The 14,856-nt window shown below is 40.8% G+C and overlaps 1 non-coding gene across 1 annotated transcript; it reads right to left on the bottom strand.

Annotated features, from left to right (window-relative positions):
• Positions 1-2,788: 2,788 nt before the first annotated feature.
• TRNAS-UGA lies at positions 2,789-2,870 on the bottom strand. Its single transcript has one exon. It is a non-coding gene; the product is annotated as a tRNA-Ser (tRNA).
• Positions 2,871-14,856: the final 11,986 nt, after the last annotated feature.

The following is a 14,856-nucleotide window of genomic DNA, read 5'->3' as shown; positions in this document are numbered from 1 at the left end:
GCCAGCAATGTGTGCTCACAGCCCAGAGACCCAACGGTGTGCTGGGCTGCACCCAGAGCAGGGTGGGCAGCAGGGCGAGGGGGGGATTCTCCCCCTCTGCTCCGCTCTGTGAGACCCCCCTGCAGGGCTGGGTCCAGCTCTGGGGCACCAACAGCAGAAGGACACGGACCTGCTCGAGCGGGGCCAGAGGAGGCCATGAAGATGCTCAGGGGCTGGAGCCCCCCCTGTGAGGACAGGCTGGGAGAGTTGGGGGGTTCAGCTGGAGAAGAGAAGGCTGCGGGGAGACCTTAGAGCGGCCCCCAGGGCTGAAAGGGGCTGCAGGAAAGGTGGGGAGGGACTCTGGATCAGGGGGTGTAGGGATAGGATGAAGGGTAACAATTTTAAACTGAAAGAGAGTAGATTTAGATTAGATATGAGGAAGAAATTCTTCCCTGTGAGGGTGCTGAGGCCCTGGCACAGGTTGCCCAGAGAAGCTGTGGCTGCCCCCTCCCTGGCAGGGCTCAAGGCCAGGTTGGACGGGGCTTTGGGCAACCGGGGCTGGTGGAAGGTGGCCCTGACCGTGGCAGAGGGGCTGAACTAGATGATCTTTAGTGTCCCTTCCAATCCAAACCGTTCTATGAAATCTTGTTGAAGGGTGAGCATGGGGGAAACAACTTGGGTGTTTGTTGCAGCTCTTTTTAACTGCAAATTTTAGGGAAAATCAGTTTCAAGGAGAAATTGTTCACCAAATGCAAAGACTTCCTTAGAGATTTTTGTTATTTTGCTGACAGACTGTTACCTTATTTTTCAATATAAAATTTAAAATAACCACATCTTTTCCTGTTGGTCATTTGACATATAAATCTTGAGCAAGGTCCCAGTGAAAGGGACATACTGAAGTTGCAAACTTCCTAATAAATATTTATTGGGTTGATGTTTTGTATTAGATCTATTAAAGCAATGAAACATGTCTTTTGGAAATAAGACACTTAAAGTGGTCAGTTAAAAAAAACCTGACAACGTCTTCAGTGATGCAGTGGAAAAGAAGGACTTAGTGCAAAGCTTCCCCATTGTCTTTAGTATTTTGACTCTTTTAATACTGTCTTTTTATTAATTTGGAACGCTACCTAAAACCGCATAACACAAAATGGAGTTTCTCTCATCTGTTCCAGATTACAGGGATGGGTGGGATCTTCAAGTTATAAAAGAACAAAAAAGAGTTTTGATTCCTGACGGATTAAACAAAATAAAGCTTTATATGTGGAAAATTTTTTAATTTATCTGCAACTAAAAACTTTGGTATTTTTCAGAGCGACTACCTCGTACTGCTCTAAGCACACAATTTTAAGCTGCTGTTAGAATACAAGCATGCTAAGGTGAAAGTAGCACGTGTACTGCGCCTTAACAAAAGATGCTGAAGTCGGTACTCTTGAATTTAAAACCTGTCTGTTCTGCAACATGAGGTAAGTGGTCTGATTTCAGTATCCCTCGGCACATACCTTCACATCTGATAAATTAAGGAAAATGCCTGATGTTATGGTCATGTACATTTACACAGTTGCATTGTCAGTTATTTACCAGTTTAAGATTCCCTCCAAACTGGAACCTCTAACACTTGCACGTGCCCTGACAGAAACACCCAAATCTGAAATCCCTGGGCACCTTTTTAGGGAGAACTTTGAAATGTTCATTTTGCTGCCAGCTTAAACAATTGTTTGTTTGTCCCCTCTTTCTTTTATTTTGTTCTGAGCAGGGATATTTCAATGGTTTTTCTTCTTCCCCGCCTCTATTTACTGGTTAAATGAAGCTGCGCTAGCAGAACATGATGCTGGAAAGAATGGGTTTGTGTTGGGTTTTTGCCTTGCCTTTAGGAGAGGTAAGAAAGAGAAGAGGTTGTTCCTACTCCAACCTATTTTGGCCTCTGCGAAAATGGCCTTTTTCTTATTTCCAGCCTTCTCTTACCTGACTACGAATTTTCCGGCTCTTCCCCAAGCGCTGGGGTCACACAAGGGAGAGGACTGACCCATCCGAGCGGTGAAGGTCACTCTGAGCCAGTCAGAAAGAGGGGGTGGGTGGTGTGTTCGTATGATGGGGAAGTGCCTTGTTCTTACGTCTTGCGTTATTAGTTGCATAAATAACTTCTCTGGTGTTTGGTTTTTTTTTTGTTTTGTTTTGTTTTGTTTTGTTTTTTTTCCCCCTCATTGCCAGATCGTGCGTGTGCGCTTCATCCCTGTGCAGCAGGCCATGAAGGGCAGGGAAGGGTGACTTGGGGCCTCCTCACTGGAGCTTTAGGAGTAACCGGACCTTCATGGAAGGGAAGTTTTGACTGAGCAAATGCATTCCGTGTGGAATAGCCTGCTGCCGACAAGGATTTCATTTATTTTCTATTCGCTTTAGGACGCGGGGGGCAGGCCAGCAGCCCTCCGGGCAAGTCGGGAGCCGCTCTGTGCGTGACGCGTTGGGTTAATCCTGAGTTTGGCGCTCGGACAGTGCCTGCCCTGCCCACGGAGCACCTGAGGGTGGGCGTGAAACGGCACTGATCCCCACGCGCCCTTCTCCCACCTCCCAGCGCTTTAGATGAAACGCTGAAACACGGCGGCGCCCGTCGCTGCCCTGCTGTTACTTTTATTTCTTGACAGAACCAGGGGAGGCGTGTGTGGGCGCGACCTACAGTGTTGTAATGCGATAAACACTCCACAATCCCCTTCTCTGCTGCAAGGGGCGCGCTTTAAGCGTGAGAGAAGACGTGAGGAGCGAAACTAAACGGGAGGAGGGAAAAAAAAAAAAATAAAATTAACCCCCACCGGGCCGCAGCGAGCAGGGTTCGAACCTGCGCGGGGAGACCCCATTGGATTTCAAGTCCAACGCCTTAACCACTCGGCCATCGCTGCTGCTGGTACGGGCAGGGCCGCGCCGCGCCCTTAGTCATCGCGGCGCCGCCGGAAGTTCCGCCCCCAGCCCCGCGTGGGCCAATGGGCGCCGCCGGCGGGCAGCGCGGCCGGAGTAACTACTACAGAGATACAACAGCCGCCGGGCAGCGCGATGGGAGTAACTACTGCAGAGATACAACAGCCGCCGGGCAGCGCGATGGGAGTAACTACTGCAGAGATACAACAGCTGCCAGGCACCGCAGTCAGAGTAACTACTACAGAGATACAACAGCTGCCGGGCAGCGCGGCCGGAGTAACTACTACAGAGATACAACAGCCGCCGGGCAGCGCGATGGGAGTAACTACTGCAGAGATACAACAGCTGCCAGGCAGCGTGATGGGAGTAACTACTACAGAGATACAACAGCTGCCGGGCAGCGCGATGGGAGTAACTACTGCAGAGATACAACAGCTGCCAGGCACCGCAGTCAGAGTAACTACTACAGAGATACAACAGCCGCCGGGCAGCGCGATGGGAGTAACTACTACAGAGATACAACAGCTGCCGGGCAGCGCAGTCAGAGTAACTACTACAGAGATACAACAGCCGCCGGGCAGCGTGATGGGAGTAACTACTACAGAGATACAACAGCCGCCGGGCAGCACGTTCATTTTTACAGTGCTGTTACCTTTTTTTTCCCCCCGTTTTTACTAATTCTGTCTCCTATTACAAAAGTTGTCTCCCATATCACTTCTACGCGTCATTTCAGTCGCTGTAGGTTTGGTTTTTCAACGCCAGCAATAGTTAGTTGTTAAAGCAGTAGTTAAGTCCACTACTACAACGGAAATTAAATCTAACCTGACAAAAATAATATTTGTCCTTTCCATTCTTTTTACAGAGCACGTTTGCACTAGGAATTTTACCCTATTTTCCCTCCTTTAGTCACAACTTTTGTTAATTAATTAATTATTTAATTTAAATAGCTGGAGTGACGATGATTGTGCTTCACGCCCCCAGTTTTGTTTCTATGAGTTACCCTTGAAGAAGCACTCGATAATCCTTGCACTTTATTCAGTGCCAAAAATATTGCTGGATAATAAAGATCCTAAAGCAGGCGTATGAAATTTGTCTTCTAGGAGTTTTCTCTGGATCCTGACTTTGGGGAATGTAGAGAAAAGGGAGAATTAGAAAGCACAGGGTGTTTCTATGATTTTAAAAAGACCCAATTATTTTGTTGCGCTTCAAATTTTATTAAATTCTCTTTACTGTTTAAAGAAATACAACTTCTGGAAAGGTTTTGAATCCTCTTCAGTTGCTCCTTAGCGACGGGGAGTTTGGGGTGATCTGCGGTCACTCTCAGCCGTGACTGCTCAGCTCTGTGTTATCAAACCCAGTGTAGGATCTCTCAGTAATTTCAATGTGAAGTGGTAGTAGCAGTATTTATGGACCACCTGTAGAGACAGAGATGGTCCCTTCGCTGCAAGAGGCCTGTTGTGGTAACAATCCCTCTTTAATCCCCACTCTGGACAGGAAAAGGCTGGATCGATATGGTAAATTTGATACTACATGTTAAAGAGTTTTTTCCTTGCACTTAAGTGCATAGGGTTCAATGTTCCTGATCATATTATCCGTATAGATCTTTCTCTCCTATATGTTTTTTTTTGATATTGTGGATATATATTAAAAAAAAAAAAATCAAACTTCACTTAGTTTATGCTTGTGCTATTTGCTGTGGTTTAGATGAGGAATATTTAAAAAAAATCAACGTATAAAATGGTTGTTATCCTGCTTTATATCCCCCTACTCAACTCAGTGGTTTAACATCGTAATAATCTTTGTTTAAATTTGTTTAACGAGCTTATACCCCAAGTTCTGCTGATGTCCATGTGGTTTTGTGTGTCGGGGTAAGAGTCCCATAAATTGCATTATGCCCAGTGAAATGCTGTCTTTATCCCATAGTGTACCTGGTTCCGTATACATGAAGACAAACCGCATGATTATGCCAAATGGTTATGAATTTTATGATTATATAAATAGCAAATGTGTGAAGAGCAGGGTAAGGAAAAGTGCCTTCAGTATACCTCAGTGTAGCCGAGGGGAGCTTCCTGAAGTACAGACATAGAAGTGGAGACAATCAGAGATCATGTTCACAGGATTTCTCGAGGTGTTAATGCCAGAAAAGACTTGTTGGGGCTTTTAATACAAATGGGTTTTTTTGTATGTGTTGGGTTTTTTTTTGTTTTTTTTTGTTTCTTTTAAATTGATTTGAGGACAAGGAGCAGAGCTGTTTACTTCTACACTAATGGTTCTGCCGCAGGTTTCTTTTCTTTACAGAAAACAGACTATATGAAATCTGTACTAGTAGTTTGTTTTAGGAAGATCTTATGAAATGCAAGAATGTCTTTGCTATTCAAAGCCAAAGGAACCCAATTTATAACCACACATCAAAGTTCACATTTGGTAATAGCCCTTCAAGTAAGGGTGTTTGTTCTAACTGCTCCTGAAGGGATTGAAGCACAGCGGTTGTTTTCTGGCTGGCTTCCCCCTCACACCCTTGGACAGAAATTTATGCGTATGTGCTTTGTGTCTTCGTGTGCTTCTTACATGCATTCGCCTCACAGCACACGCATGATGGATAGGACTGCGGTTGGGTATTTATAAATCCTGGATGATTATCCAACACCTTCACCTTCTGAATGGATGACATTTCCAGGATGAGTAAAGGGTGGTAACTTAGACATTTATTCTGCTCATGAATGAAAGCCTTTTGCCACTTAAGGTTGTTTAATAACCTGGAGATCCACGCAAAAAATGACGTTACCACCCGGGTCTTTTATGTTGTTTGCTGAAAGTCATTTTACACAGAAAATATTAACAGAAGACTTTTAAGTGCTCCATGTTTTGAATTTTGCCCATTTATTAAGGACAGTTTGTTAGGGGGAAATTCCCTGCTTTTACAGATGCCTTGTTCTGTTATTGTCATTGAAGAAACATAAAAAAAAAAGGAGTCCATTATATTACTGGGAGTCACACATTCAAAATGTTCTTAAAGACTAAATCAAAATGGTTCTGGTTTTAGACTACAGAAACAATTCTTGCATTTAATTCTACTGAAGTAGTACTTAGTACTGAGTACTTGGTACAGTGGTTTCTGAGAATTCGAGACAACGTTTTCCTGTCTTTTGTGGAAGGAGTCTTTTAAAAATACTATTTTTCTTGACTGAAGTGTTCAAAACAATTCTTTATTAAGAATTTTTGATAGCACTTTTTTTTTTTTTAAATTTTATTTTTTTTTTAAGGAGGATGATCCGTCTGTAAGCTGAGAAAATATGGAAATTGTTACTTATCTACAGAGAGCTGAATAAGGAACGTGTTCAAGAGAAAATGAAGAACAGGTGTGTTCATTATTATTTTACATTGGTTTGATAGTAAGCAAGATCAATGTGAATGGTGTCATTAATGTCTGTCCTATGCAAATATTCACATCACTGGAGGTCTCATGCTATTTCACTTCTGTTTTAATAGCCCCAAATATAATAGCAAAATTCCTGTGTCTCAGGAATGAAGTTAATTGGCGTCAATACTAAGTTATGTTTTGCAGTTTCTGTTTGATCTCTTTGTCAAGACATGTGTTTTAAATCTACTGGAAATTATGCCGGAAAGACAATTATATTCTGAAGCCATGCAAAATGCAGAAAACCCAAACAAGACACAGCAAAGAATAAATTACAGTGTGGTCTCGCTAGCAAAAGAACTTATTTTCTTGGAGGAAAGAGAGGGGTGATTATAGACATTGACTGAATACAGAGCTCAGACTATACTCCGGTGGAGGTGCCCCTGCTACCTTCTAGCAAATCCCAGATGCTTCTTTAAACCAAAGTTATTTGATGCCCAAATGAAGGTTATCGGTCTGGGCTCAGGAATGGTAAGACCGTGTCCTTTGGCGCCCTGTGTACTAGAGCACAGGTTTGGGCAGTGACACAGGGACACACAGACCACCTGGAAGCCCTTGGGCGGTGACAGCCATGCAAGAACAGCCAATGCATTTCGAAGACCACTGAGGTCTGAGGGTTTGGAGCTGGAGCTTGAGGGAACGCTTGAGTTCCATGTTCTCTGTCAGGCCTTCCTGGGAAGGTGGAACCCTACAGCCTGGCCATCTCAGGCTTTTGCCAGGTTGCGATGAACACAGACTAGTAAAGAGACATCTAAAACGTACATGCAGTATCCTGAGCCACTGAAACCTGGAAACAGACAATTTGAAATGTCTAACTTTTATATTTTGAATTTAGGAGCCTTTATTTCCTAGCAGGACTAAGAAGAAACATTTTTATTTTTTTCCTACATTCAACTGAATCTTGAAAAACTCTTGTCTCGCTGAAGAAAATTGTTACTTGAGCTATGCTAGAGTGACCTCCAGTGTTCTTTGTGCAAGCTGCAAGTAAAAGAGCAAATGGGACTTGTTGCAGGTACCGCAGGAGGAAGGAGCAGGTTTAAACACTTTCATATAATAATCTTTGAAGATGAGTAGCGATCAGAAAGGGGTTAGGAGAGAATGGTATCATTTGCAGAGTGCTATTTGAATTCTAGCGCTTCACTATGAATGAAGCTATTGTGTACCCAAGACAGAAGACTCCCAACACAAATCCCTAAAAATATTCTAAAGAAAACCTCAACTAAAATAGCATTGCGGTGTTAGGTCCTAGACACTGAGATAGGGAGAGTCAGCAGTATCTGAAAAAGTCATTAAAACCTCGAGATACAAGCCTGATGTAAAACTCTGAAATTCCTGAAATGTGATAAGCTCCGTTGCCAGGAGCTGGAGAGCCAACTGCGTGTACAGGTGTTTAATTAATAAAGCAGCATGCTACCTACGGTACACAACTCTGTTGTAAAGACCTTAAAGTAGGAGATGTTTGGCTACGTTTAAGAGAGGCAGTGTAGGGGGAGGGAGGTCAAATGACCACTGGTCTCGGGCAGTGGGAGTAGGATGGAGCTCCGCCAGCGTGCAGGTAGGCACTTGGCTTGTGGATGCCTCAGCCAGACACTCGGGTCATCCTTTCAGACATCACGGGGGAGATCCTTGTCCTGGGTGGGCAGGGAAGCTCACCTGTTTCAGAATGGTATGAGCAGTTCCTCAGAAATACTTTCCAGTAGCCATTGAGCAGCCCTGAAGATGACTAGATCCGAGACTAAAAGCCTAACTAAAGCATGTGGTATGTCATAGGCTAAAGTTAGCAATGTTTATGCGTATGAGGTTAATTTGCGTGCAATGATATTGTCAAAGGATGAGTTCATTATCATAATTCACGTGTATAACATTGCTTTATGAATGTGTTGTTCCATAATTTTAGAATTTTTGAACCTATGGCACCTGTTCTTAAATGGGAATAAAAATGGCAGCTGACAGCCTTCATGAAGGGTTGTGGTATTTAGAAAGTTTTCATAAACTGAAGATGTAAATATAATGTGCTTGCTTTGGAGATGCAAGCTAAACAAAAACATTAGCACTTAGATTTTTTTCTTCATGGCAGTAGTAAGTGTGAAGCTAACACTAAAAAAGCTTTAGCATATCTCAGTGAAGATTTAACTGGTCAAAAAGAAACAGGATAACAGAGAAAATTTCCCAATGGATAATCAATCTCGATCAGCTTTAAAAAAATGCAATAGTTTCAACATTTATTCCTGTTAGAAATCTATTAATCTGTTATGTGTGTGACACTTGCAACAGAAAAATTTGATGAGATTCTAAGTTAACAGGAAACACAGCAATGCCAGTGGGACAGCAACTTTGTGTTTATATGCAACGTAGAATATTCAAGAGTAAATTTTACATCTCCCTTGAAGAATGTGAATGAATTCATAAACTCCACGCAAACTGTGTACTGCCACAGATAATGCTGGCACCACTAGATCCCATCAGTTCGTGTTTTCTTACTGAAGAGACTAAGGAGTAACAATAGCAAAAGCAATGCTGCGTACTGAAATGTATTTCTCTCATACTATCTATTGCCTCTGTAAATCGTTTAACAAAGCTGAATGCCTAAACCATACAGTGAATAAAAATAAGAATTTACTTCAGAAAATCTTATATGGCTAAGCCTTTCTATCCTGTGTGCCTAAGAATGGATTTGGGGACCAGTGTCAGGTACAGAATCAGAAGTGGCTTCATTTGTGAGCTGCTATGTAATCACGTTATAGCCTGCCCCTATAGCCTGTTGTTTCATAAACTCCCCCGTAGAGCACTTTGTTCACGCTTTACTCTTAGTCCTTTACTCTTAGTCCTTTACTCTGTACACCTTTACTCTTAGTCCACATTCAAATTCTTAAATATAGAATCAGTTTTTAACAGTATTCTTCTGCATTAAAACATTATCTTATTTACTCTAAACTTCAGGAGTTCTTATGGCTTCTCTGATAGCACTGAAAAGCCCTTTAGGGATCATTTGCTGTTTCCATCTATCTTATATATAATAGATATATTCCTGGTGTAAGACTGATGTTAAATGCATGTTATTTCTGGTGTGCTTTTTTTTTTTTTTTTTTTTTTTTTTCCATATAATAATTTAGGATCATCTGGGGGAGGGTGATTTGTTTAGCTTTTCCCCAAGTTTTTGTCGCTAGTTCCATTAAGACATTTGGAGACTATTATTAGATATGAATACTAAATCAAATGAAAAGCTAGTATTCCTCACTTGTAATTATAACCACTACACCAAACGAACTTGCCTGGGAAACAGATACTAATTTAGTGTGATGTTTTCTGCACGCTCTATGACAATTCTCCTGAAGGAAGTAGTCAGTAGAGTTGTCAAGTTTCAAGGAGTTTGCATTTCATCACACTATGATTTCTGGCACGATTCGTGTAAAAAACCCCTAGGTGATTCTTTCAGGACATGGGTATGTCTCCTGCTTCCTTTCCTAGTTTAGCTTCTCTTCACCGTTTGTTGTCAAACACAGTCAGTCCCTTCCCCGGGGTTGTGCTGCCTTGTTTTGTGGCTCCTGGGTCTTTGCTGGGGCCGGTACAATGCTGCTCCGCTTTTCTTCTGTTTGGTTGAAAACATTCTGACAAGAAGTCTACTAAAATTCTGTCTTAAGGGGTTGCTAGCTTGTGAAGTATTTTACCCACTTTGCTTTATTTGCTTGACTCCACATTTACGGCATCAAGATCTCTTGCTAAGGGCTGAAAGGCTGTTTCTGGCATGATAAAATGCAAGAGAACTTTTCAGTCAACCAACCTGCTTAAGACTTGACACAATCTGATCCAGTGTTCAGGCATTAGCATTAGAAACATTGAGTGGAATGCTGCTATCTTAAACCAAAAGGCAATTTAATGGATATTGCAGATGTTTATCTGGATAATGGAAAAAATGGAATCCCTTTCCTTTATTGAGATTAGGACATTAATTACTGGTTGGGGGTTGGCAGCATTTTTAGGAACTTTTAGCACCTTTGCTGTTTAAAGCCAGAGCCCTGCTCTGGCTTCCTCTCTTCTGGTCTCCCCCAGATATGAACAGTGAGTACCAATACGGTCTCTGAGACACCTTCTCTGTCCTGAAATGGGGAAAGGTTCTCATGGCATAGATGTTCTTTTCTTTTTCTGCTATGGATAGCTGTAATTTTAATGAACATGGAATTTATTCTGGGACTGAACTGCAACTAGAGGATGCCAGGAACTGGAGGACCCACATGGTTCAAGTCCCTGGTGATGAACTTGTGGAACTCTTCCTTGTTTGTCGGTTTGTCAGCGATGGCAAAGCTTGGTGCTATAGAATAGCTGCCGGGCAGCTTCCACGGAATCAGCTGGTATCACAAGGTGTTTTTTATTGACATTATCTAGAAAAACAACAAAAAATTCCTGATGGTTATGTTCCCTGTGCATCTGTCTGGCTTTGCTCACAGATGCTTGATCAACTTCGTTAAAGCAACATTTTAAAAGGGGGAAGTATGACATCTGTCAGCAGACGCATGTGAATAAACATGTACTGTTTGCAGATCCTGCTCGTGCAGCTAAATATTACTTTACCCGTCCGAACATCCACGCATGCACTAAAAGAGGCACATGATTTTGTGTTGAAGCTTTCGTCCAACTCTTCAAATGTGACTCTTAAAGTTAACAGGCGATAGAGTCTGCTTCTCCCTTTAGTCCTCTCATATGTTCAGTAAGGGATCCTTTTTAGAAAGATGCTCTTAGTTCTACGTAAATTTTAATGAAATTATAGGTTCAGTGTTACAAGATTATCAGATTATATCACTGAACGTTGTTGTAGGTGTCAGTGCAGCCCAATGCTTATTTGCATTCTTAAGTAAATAATCCTGCTAAATTTAGGCATGTGTGCAGGGTACAACTGGATTGGAGCCTTTTTCCTTAATGTGTTTTTAACAGATTTATTGGGTTTTATACAAAAAGCATATTCCATGTTTCTGCTTGCAGCTGTTTTATACACACATTTACTACATTTTAATGAAAACAGAAACAAGGTAAGTGGATATGCTTTCAAAATCAGAGTATGCTAAAGACCACATGAAAATGCAGCTCTATGTGCCAAAAATACCCTCACAGTGGGATTATTAATTGGACCTGGCTCTCACGACGCATCTGCAACACCATAACTAGAGTAACATTTACCACCTGTATGAAAATAAAACATGCTTCTGGCTCCCATCCTGTATTACTTGACTTTTGTCTCTGTTCTAAGCTCAAATCCCTATGTAGGAGACCCTGATTTACTTCAAAGAGTTTTTCCCTTTTGTATGACTCAAATCTTAAAATACTGACTTTTCTTTTTTTTTTTTTTTTTAATTTAATCATATTTTTCCAGTTTGATAGATTTTTTCCCCGTAAAAATAATATATACAGAGTCGATTTAATAGTTGTAATTTAAAACCGTGATTTTGCAGAGTTTTACAGGCTACATTTGTCATTGTCGTTACACAGAGGAATTATGATATTGGATAAAACCAGTGGGTGCCTTTAGTGTTAATAAATGTATTAGCAGATGCTTTATAAGAAGGTTTAAATGAGATAGCGGGCAATTATGAAAAAATCCCTTCATCAGAAAATCTTCATTTTGATCGGGGGTTGGCTTAACCCTGAAACACACATTTGTACCTAAACATAAAATCTATGTATAGTATCGAGAGGCTGCAATTATCCTGGGTAAATGACCGCTCTAATTCCTATTGAGCCTCAGTATTAGATTGTAGCAATAAACCTTTGCAATTCTTTATATGTGTAAAATCAAATACTTTGTGTATTGTGAATTATAAGATCTTGAATGTAGGAAAGCTAAAGCTCACTAACAGAACAGATGCAACTTTGATTATCCTTTAAAGTCAATTTACCATGGAGCTTCCAGCTCAATGTCCTCTTTGTTTCAGACTAAGCTTCTACATACACGTTATTATACAATATTAGAAGTTCTGCTAGTTACACGTCTGCTGTTAGCATTTTGCTTGTTCAGAAATTCAGGATATACAGTATCAACAGTCATGGTTAAAAGTTTGATTTTTAGAGGCCTATATTGTTGATGCTTTCCGTCACTGGTAGGCTGCCAGTGGAGAAGCACAGTGGGAAGGTGCTTTTGCTGAATTTTCTGAGAACGTTGTGATCTTCGTGAATATTCTAATCATTTTTTTTGACCTTTGGCTATTCTCACCTTTATAGCCTACATTTCCTACTTAAGAAAAATATTCCTGGTGAAAATTCTGAAAGATAGTTTGAGGTCTCTGTAAGTGCTATTTTCAGTAGCAAGTTGTCAGTGAAGTCGGGAACTCACAGTTTAAGAGGAGGTCCCAGCTGGGCACTGCCCTCCCCATTTTGACTCCCTTCCCCTCCTATTTTGTTTCTCATAGACTAGGAATGACAGGCAACCATTTGCTGTCTCGTTGTCAGTGCCTCTGGAACCAAGCTGCGTCGAGAGGAGTTCTTCACAGAGCTGCTTCTAGGCTCTCTTGTTAGATTCTTGATTCAAAAGGTAAGACTGCAGAGGGATTAAGGGAATTTTCCACTTGGTGAAAGTACACGAGGCTGTGACTGGAACTATAGTTGCTTAATGAAATAACTGCCTCAACAGTTTGAGTTAAAAAAGCTGGTTTTCTTAACTAACTTTCTAGCAAAAGATCTTTGAAACATGATTTTTTAAAATGTTCTGAATATTTTAAATCATCATGGTCTTGTCACTTGAAGCCAGTGGCCAAAGTTGTGCAATGTGTTTGTGTATTTCTGAAATATGAAAAAACCCCATATTGGAATATTGGAAAAGGAAGGACAAAACGTTGCATGGATGCTGTTGTGTTAAAAGTTTAATTTACCTCCTAGTACTTTACTGGATTTTGCATCTAATGCAATGAAGGCTTATACAAATGTACATTTATCACCTCAGTGTTGAAAATACTAAATTAATCTACAAGGCAATTTTATACAATTATTTTTTATTTTAAGATATAAAAGGCACTTGTTTGTAAGTGAGGGGTAACAAAGGGCTGTTATGTTCAGTATAACTCTTGGCATATTTTAAAACCTTTATGTACAGTAAAACAATCTTCCATATGTAAAATCCATTTGGATTCCTCTTACCAAAGACAAGAGCTATGTTCAGAGCTAGTGAAGCCCAAAAGACATCCAACGACAAGGAATTAGGCCTGGCGACAGATATTTAGAAAAAATGCATAATGAATTGTTGCTGTTGTCTCCTATTTCTAAAGAGCTGGTTGATGTTAGAAAACTAATCCGCCTTGGAACAAAGTTTGGTTGTGTTTTGTTTTATTTTAAATGGTTTCTCTTTAACCAAATTCTTTTTGACTTGGAATGAGAGGGGAGGTCAAAATGGGCAGGAATGTCTTTAGTCTTCATTTCTGAAGCTGTTTCACCTGAAATGATGTATGAACTAAGTAGAGCTTCTCTTCGGAGCCGTGTTTTGATTTGAAACTGGTTGTCGGAGTTGACGGAGGAAAGAGGGTGCCGCGCAGCACCAGGAACCCCATTGGAAGAATTTCTGTGTGTCAGAGGTTTGTCCATGTCTACAGGCATAGCGCAGTGGGATTATGGTTTTGCTTAAATAATATTTTTCTGTCACCTGTTTTATAGATCATGCTTTTGTAGGTGCTAGCTAACTGGCTGCTTGCCAACATCCAAAATGAAGCTATTTCGGAGAAGCATTTCTCTTTTATTTTTGTGCATATCTCAAAGTTAATATATACTTAAGAAATTTCAATCACGTGTGCTCCTTTTGGTTTTGAGGTTGTTTTATGCGTGTCTGTAGACAACAGGGTAGAAGAATTGCACTGTTTACATCTCTGGACAAAAAAAACCCCAACAACAAACCTTTATATCAATTTGAAAATAGTTACATAAAATGGTACGTGATGGTGAAGCATCCTGGGGTAATGCATGGGTGTGGAACAACAACATCTGTTGGCAAGAGTAGCAGGTCTACAAAGAGAAGAGAAAAACTTTGTTTTACCTCATTGCAACTGAGTAAGAGACATTTGTTAAGCAAAACAGTGTAGTATAATGTTGCAATAGATAACCCTCAGCAAATAACAAAAAGGAGAAACGAGGGGATTGCATTTAACAAAAATAAAGTTTAATAAACTTTTATTAGCTTATTATGGAATTTTTTTGTTGGCTGTTTTTTTTTTAACGAGTTGAACAGTATCCTATTTTTAGTGGAAGGTCAACTTGAACTTTATTTAAACAGAGTCTGGTTCTGAATAGAGATAGGAACACTTTAAAAGTGATAACAAAAGAGAGGGCTTGGAGCCAGACCTTAACCTATCATTACCAGCACAGGATAACCATCTATGTAGGAGCTGCATGCCACTTAAATAGAGAGGGATCCTTGTTCCGTGCTCAAAGTGCATGCAGTGAAAATAGCACAGAGACTCATGTGAAAGGATTTTTTTTCTTCAAGAATTTGAAATGGCTCTGAAGAGTACTGATGATAACCGTTTCTTTTTGAATGAAATACTGCCATCTGATGTTACACCACCTTTTTTTTTTTTTTT

The sequence above is a fragment of the Athene cunicularia genome, assembly GCF_003259725.1.
Source record: "Athene cunicularia isolate RWA chromosome 6 unlocalized genomic scaffold, athCun1 chr6_part2, whole genome shotgun sequence".
Lineage (NCBI taxonomy): Eukaryota > Metazoa > Chordata > Aves > Strigiformes > Strigidae > Athene > Athene cunicularia.
This window is presented reverse-complemented; position numbering and strand designations above follow the sequence as displayed.